General features: G+C 39.8%; 1 long non-coding RNA gene across 2 annotated transcripts; it reads left to right on the forward strand.

Annotated features, from left to right (window-relative positions):
• Positions 1 to 3,684: 3,684 nt before the first annotated feature.
• LOC106950314 (uncharacterized) lies at positions 3,685 to 6,946 on the forward strand. 2 transcript variants are annotated; one of them, XR_001425589.1, is made up of 3 exons: positions 3,685 to 6,116; positions 6,315 to 6,363; positions 6,539 to 6,946. It is a non-coding gene; the product is annotated as an uncharacterized LOC106950314 (long non-coding RNA). The 2 variants fall into 2 exon arrangements; XR_001425588.1 differs by lacking the exon at positions 3,685 to 6,116 and having other exon boundaries at positions 6,123 to 6,363.
• The last annotated feature ends 484 nt before the right edge of the window (positions 6,947 to 7,430 follow it).

Raw genomic sequence — 7,430 nt, forward strand, 5'->3', positions numbered from 1 at the left:
AGCATCTTGGATGAACTGATGTCACCAACTTTGGGAGGGAAGCGAGATGCTTAAAGACGTGGATAAGATCATCTGTCCTAAATGAACATGAATAGTCGTTACTTCAACCTGAAAGAACACGTTTGGGATGAATTAGAGAGGAGACCATGAGCCAGCTCAACGTCAAAATAGTTTCTGGAAGGATGGTCAAAAATTCCCGTAAAGCCATTCCTAAACCCTGAACAAATAATACCCAAAAGACTTGGAATCGTTAAACCTGTAAAGAATTAAGAATAGATTACCGATGAGATGTCGCACAAGGTAAGACATGTATGAAGGTGACCAGATAAAATCATGCATAAAACATTTAGAAATTATCATTTTTAAGATTTTGGAAGCTTGTGAAAAAAAAAAAAATTGCAACTTCTTCTCTGTTTGTTGAGTTAATACCCTTCCTGTCCCAGTATTTAATGGAACTAATCCTAACGTTAATAAGAGCTTGATCAGCTCTTTTCCAGGATGATTTCCTGCTGGTTTCATTTGTTTTGCCATGTAATTCACCTCCGACTCCAACAGCACCTGTTAGGATCACCTGTGGCCTTCATACGTTTCTATACAGGCCAGAAGAAGAGCTTTGAAACCTTGAACAGTGTGGCAGAGGAGAGAAGTACGCAGAGGATGCAGTGATAAACGACCCTTGTCAACAGACCATCCATCTTGCCTCGTTTGTGTTGACATGTTAAAACACGGACCGCAGAACGGACATAAATACTGTGGCCAGTTTATGACCTGTGACTGTGACTTTTGACCCATCCTATATCCACACGGAGGCAGTGGAACAAAACTAAAGGTTGCAAATTCATCAGGACGTTGTTCACATTTTCGGCAGGTTTAAAGCGTAATCCTGAAAAGAATTGGTAGTTCTTCCAAAAAAAAAAAAGAAGAAAGTGATTACTTCATTTTGAGTGGATGTCTGATGGGTGGTTTAGCCTTTTTGTTTGCGGCAGGCCACATGGCACACTGAATCCTAATGAGAAATGGCAACTCGTCTCACTGCAAGCTCTAATCCGGATTACAACAGTAAATTTCTCCTTCCAAAGTGGTGTGAAATTGTTTGATTTTTCACAATTCTCCAACCACTCGATAAAAAGGCTCCGACACGCCAAGGCATTAGAGGCACCTAGCCGAAACAAAGTCTAACTAATATACAGGCTGGGTACTCATCCACCAATCAAATGGGTTTCAGGGCCTTTGCACAAAGAATCTCGCAAAGCTCAGGACTAACATTAGTAAAGTTTTGAAATGAGAATTTGTCAAAAATCACACATGGTTTGCATGCACAGCGTCTGAGAAGCGTATGTGGAGACATACGAGACACACTTAGGAATCGCTGTCCCATCAGGTGGCGTTTCCATACGTGAGAGGAGACCTTATGGGTCTCGCTGAAGGAAGGGAAAAAATTAGGACAGGTGGAGCACTAGTTCAAACTCTGCAACACCGATAAAATCTAAATATCCTTTTGCAATTATTAAAATAAAAAATAAAAAATCGAGCTGTAAACAAGCCCGTTTTGATACACTGTAAAGAGATGTTTCAATCTTATTTTGTCTTAAGTGTGAGCTGAAACAAAACAGGTTGCAAACTGCTTGCTTTTGTCAGAATGAGTTTAGGACAATCCATTGGGTGCAAACATAAAGCAGGTAGTGAAGAAAATACACAGGTTTGTGAATTCGCCCCTCGATGCGGGTAGAGTGAAATAAACGCAAGGTTGCGCCATTGGAGATGTGTTTAATTCATAGCATTTGGCCTGCAAATTCTTAAGTTAATAAATCAAATACGGTCCAGAGCAGCTCAGATTGGACACTTGACACACTGTGGTGGAAATAAAACTGTTTCCAGGCCCAGGTAACAATTAGCTTGCTTTACTTGTTTCACGGTGAGTGGCAGAAACTTAAATAAAAGAAAAAGCTGTCATGATTACTAGACATATGGCTAACCAAAGTCTGGCCTTTCACTGTCTGGGTAGAGAGTTGTGCCTAAGAAGATGCCATTTGGATCAGCATAAATGATTAAACACTCAAATTGTAAATTAATTATTTTGTGATGTAAATAGAAATAAATAAGGAAAGAAAATTAACAAATCTTAGTGAGGTTTAGCGGTCTGAATAAACAGCCATAAAGCCATGGCAACAACGAGCGTCCTTCCATCTTGACAACGATCTGTCGCTAGGCGTATATTAGGATGCTGTTGCACATCTGAATTAAAACCTAAAGCAGGAATGGAAGTGGTCAAGATTACAACCACCTAGTGGCCAGTGCCGCTGCTGGTTACCAGTGGACTGAATACAGGCTGACGGAGAAACTCTGCTACCCAACAGATTTATAAGACTGTTATTAAACGGGTGAAAGGACGACGCGGCTTGATCGATGTTCTCCAGAGAAGAAAAGCATAATTTTGTTTCGTCAGTCTCAAGGAGATATTTGCTAAAGTGTCTAATTATACACTCGCCGCATAAATCTGTCAAATTCTGATCAAATCAAGAACGACACCTCCGTGAAACATTTCTGTAGTGCTCACCCTACAGGAATAAGCCTAGAGAAAGAAAATCTCCGCTCTCATCAGTCCACAGGTGGCCAATCTGATAGGAGAAAAACACGGCAGGAGTAAAGGTTCCCAGGAGCTGCAGTGGAAGTGCTTTCCCCTGTAATGCGGGACCCGTCCAGGTCCGGTCCGACTGTGACGTCCATGGACCGCAGAGTTTGAGCCTGAAAATGAACTATTTATAGGCCAGGTTCAGGGCTGGTAAGATGGTTTAAAAACTGGTTACCCCAAGGACTCTCTCTTTTTTTTCCCTTTATTTATTTATTTTTTATTTTTTTGCCTTTGCCTCTTTTTTTTTTATTTTATTTTCCAGCACAGTGCTTTGTTCTAAAAAGTGTTCTTAAAACCTCAATGGTTTTTCTGAGAAACTGAGAGCTGTTTATCAAAACCTTTTATTTCACTCTCTTTTTGAAATATGAAAGAAGAAAAACTCAAGAGGGTGATCAGCTCTTTCTCCTCATTACATTGCCTTCGCGAAAGAAAAATATTCAAATTTGCTAAAGTCACACAGGCTTTGAAAGATTCAAGCACGAAGTCAGAATTAATTTTTATAAGTTAAAGGCACATTTCATCTTTTAAGAAGAATTTATGTATTGCTTTCTCTTTCAGTGCCAAAGGCCAAATTGTTATTTGTTTTCTATGTTCACCAAATCAAACCAAGCAGGTCCAATATTTAGACTTCTGTAAATGTATGCTTTAATCATGTTTTTGATTTAGGAAGGCTCGTGACACAATTGATGAAAAGTGTAATTGTTTAGGAGAGACTGTGCACATTTCTCTTTAACACATTTAACACTATGGCTGTTTATACTGTAGGACATCTTATTGCTTGTACGTAATCAACATGCCAAAATATGCTTTATAAAACACTAAAGAAAAAACCAAATGCTTCAAAACAACAAAAAATATGTAATGGCAACACTCTATTAGAATTACTCTGTAAAATTATTCAAAAATGGTTGGTAATTCCTTCCTAAACATCAAACCTTCCATCCTTTTCATACTTGAAAAGGTTCTAGTACTTTTTTCTTTTTTTTTTTTTTGCCCTTTAAAGTATGACTTCAGGTAAGAGGATGCCCTGAAGGAACCCGGCATTCCAGCAGAGAAAACAAAGCAGCACACATTGTGTGTACTGAGATTATTTTAAGAGTTTCTCTTTTTCCCTAGAGTAAACTTACAGCAAGTAACCATGGCGGCGTTTCTGCTGAAAGTGTTCGGCTTTTTCTCTGCATCACAGAGAGTCGTTAAGGAGGTCAAGATGAGCCGTAATGTATGTGTGAGCATCTGTTCAAAAGTTTCGTCCTGCTTTCTTGTACAAAAGAATTTCTAAGAGCAAATATTGAAAATCATTATTATGTCACTCCTTCTGCACAGTTTTACCAAGAACGTTGCCGGCGCTCAATTAGATTTGACAAACAATAAAACTTCTAAGTTATAAAGGTCTATTTATACCTGCACACTTGTTTACTGCAGTTGCTAAGAGACTTTGCCGGTGAGCTCCTACTTGGTAATCTTCATAATCACTAAGCAACCGCTGAGTTCAACCTACAGATGCAAAGTTTTTATAGGAAGTCTGAAATCTTTGCTCCACAATGTGTGCACTAGCTAATACTGCTGTAACACTCTGATTAGGCCCATTTCTTCTGCAGGACTGATCTGATTGTGGTGGCTCTTTAGACACGTTTAACACACAGCGAGCACTGCCACATCTTCATTTTTAACCCAGATACTGACTGAGTCAGCTGGCTTTAATAATTGCTGCAGTGTGAGAAAGGTGCAGAAAATGGAGCTTTTCACCTTGCAGAAAATCAATGTAGAGAGCAAAAGAAGCAATATAATTCAAGTCACAGTGCTTCCAGGTAAAAAACTATGGTAAACAGTAATGACTTTGGTTCATTTGTCAAAGCCTGAGTGAAGGTTGTAGCGAAGAGATCCTACACAATGCTGGGTGGGCACACAGGTGTCGCAGCACAGACCAGCTGTTCGTGGCTGTCAGGACAATGTTTGTCCTTTTCTGACATGTCACCGTGTCTCCAAACACCTGTTTTCCTGTCATGGCTGCATATTGTTCTGAAGTCAGCTTTGATCTCATTATGAAACATTAGGCATCGTTTTCAGCTGCACAAAAGTGCAAAGAGATAAAAGAAAAAGAAAAATATGTCCATTGACAGCGTCAAACTTCCAAGTCCCTCGTTTTCAGTTCTTTACCGATGAAGCGCGGACTTCACACCGGACTCCTGCCGTGCATAATGCTTAAATTCAGTGATTTTGATTATACAAATGTGTCATTGCCATAAAAAAAACCCCCTAACAAACAGAAAAGTCAAGTAGACAAATTGATTTTCTCTCGTCGTTGTTAGCGTGTATTTTACTTCTCATGTGCCTCTTTTACAGGACTGCACATCTTTGTCAAATTCAAATGAGGAAAATCACAGTTTGTGCCTCTTGAGAACAGAAACAACTAAGTTCAATTAATCAGTTATCTTAAAAATATTTTTGAAATAAACCTGTTTTAATGGTTTTTTTAAAAAAAATAATAATTTGCTCCATTTCAAATATGCAGTAAATATTTAATTGAAGGAAGTATGATCCAGAATCATGTGGACTTTTTAAAAAGTTTTGATACCGTATAAGTGAACACAGGGTTTTACATTTAAATTGTTCTCAGAATTGATTGGTTAGAGTCAAGTAGTGACACATAATTAAAGCAGTTAATCACGATTGTAACTACTTTTTTTTGTTTTTACAAATACTGCATGTGCTATGCACTGCAGAGTACAACTCATTGTACACATATTTATTTCCGTGCCTCAAAGCAAAAGTCGGTGGCTGTAACTGAATTCTGTGGCCATGTTAAAGAAGGATCCTGCCCTCAAAAGTGTCTGCCTCTTTAAATATATATATGTTAGATCATTCAAGGAAACGGAGATCATGCAGAGGGAGACGGGAACGTCACCGTTTTTGCCCAGCTGCCGTCGGCTGTGCCATTAAAGTCGCAATAAAACCTGTTGCTATGTAATTTCCACTTTAGTTAATTCAGCGCCTCTCGGCAAACCATTTCAGGGCTTTTGCTGCAAAGTGTGCTGAATTATCTACCGGTGTCAGCAGATGATTGCTGCATCCTTGGGTTACACAAGCTGATCAGTGACTACATTTGGACTCTTTGCTTCTGCTGTCCTGATAATGAGAAGTGACGGAAACATGCAACCGTGAGTGACCCGATCAGGTGTGGAAGGGAAAGCAGGTGGGATCATAATGACTAATCACAGGTGAAGTAAATTATGCTAATCATCTCTTAACAACAGCGCAGGAGAAATTGCTCGGGAGGAATAACACATTTGGTTACAATTATTGGGAGAAGCAAATGCAACGCAAGTCGTAAGAGTCGCAGACAAAAGCTTCTTCAGTAGGAAAGATTAAGAAAATGGCAGCAAACAGTTAAAAGTAAGGCTTACGAGGAAAATGCAGTGACCTGATCGGGTCACTCATGGTTGAACGCTGGCTCCTGTGGCGGAGTCGAGCCAGGCCCAAAAAGGTAACAGGAACGTCCCTCCATATGGGCCTTCCAGCTGCTGCGGTCATAGCCAGCATGTCATGTCCCCAATAATTACTGACGCCAAAGAATAACTCTGAGGTGGTGAAATATGGGAAATGGAAATGGGGTTGAGATGTGGTTATGAAATGAGGGTGAGGTGGTTGGCTTGGTTAGAAATGTCCTGTTTCTTTGTTCCAGGAGGAGTTTCATGAGCTGGTCAAGCATTGGAGGACAGACAGACTTGTGGGTGAGTAATGGTGGGTTGTTGTGGGGAGATCCTGACTGAATAACACAAAACACAAAGTTGGAATTAGTCAACTGAGATAATAAAAGCACAGAAATCATTGAGGAAATGTAAAAGCAAAGAGTTGGTAGACCTGATTACCGCCTGTGAGAGTAAAAGCATCTGGGATTTCCCCCAGGGAATCCACGTCTCCTGATCGGATTTGATGAGCTCCTGTTGAAAGAACGCACCTGCCGGTCACACCCTGCAATCAGAAGGTAAAAAGACAGACGAACATCAACGTGCACGGCCCTGTGGCTATGACGACATGCAAATAAAGGGACTGCGACGGCTGCAGTTTCTAGCAGCTGGTTATTAGGAAAATCCAGAGTGTGTCTCTCACAAAACGTGTTTTTATGTCAAATACATCAATATTTCAATATCCTGTGCCTGTCTACATGAATGATTTCACAGTCTCAGGATCTTTCAGTCCATTATGTTTTTGCTTTTCTTCACTTCTCGGCTTTACTGTTCACTTTAATTATTGTTATTGCTTTTTCCGGGCTCTCCGTACATCTGTTTCAAATTAAATTAAAGCTTTAAAACTGAATTCATTTGCTGAAATATGTGCGGGGCATGTAGCAGAAACCATACGAGCACACGGGATGTTTGGTATTGCAAGCGATTGCAGAATACTAAAGGAGGTTTTACAAAAGCAAATTGGGAAATGAAGATGAGACGGAAAACAGAAATTTGATGTAAGTGGGTTGTGCACGCCAGCAAATATTTCCTTTAGAAATGTTATGGTTTTTGTCTTTTGGAAGCTGCTCTGACTTGCTTTTGAAGCAAACAAGTGCTTCTAAAAGTTGCACATGAATAAAAAATGGAGGCTGGAGGACTGTTGTTGGGAGCTTGTAAGGAGAACGTAAGCATGTGCATCCCTGAAGACTTAGGAAGACATTGGCCTGAATATTAACTCGATAACATCCTATACAGCTTTTTAATTATTGATTTGTCAAGGGGGTTTGCAGGCAAGTAATCAAGTGTTGCATTAATAGATGGAATGTAAATATGCAAAAAGAGATAAAAAC

This window comes from Poecilia latipinna, unplaced genomic scaffold (assembly GCF_001443285.1).
Source record: "Poecilia latipinna isolate Pla-1442-1.1 unplaced genomic scaffold, P_latipinna-1.0 Scaffold392, whole genome shotgun sequence".
Classification (NCBI taxonomy): Eukaryota; Metazoa; Chordata; class Actinopteri; order Cyprinodontiformes; family Poeciliidae; genus Poecilia; species Poecilia latipinna.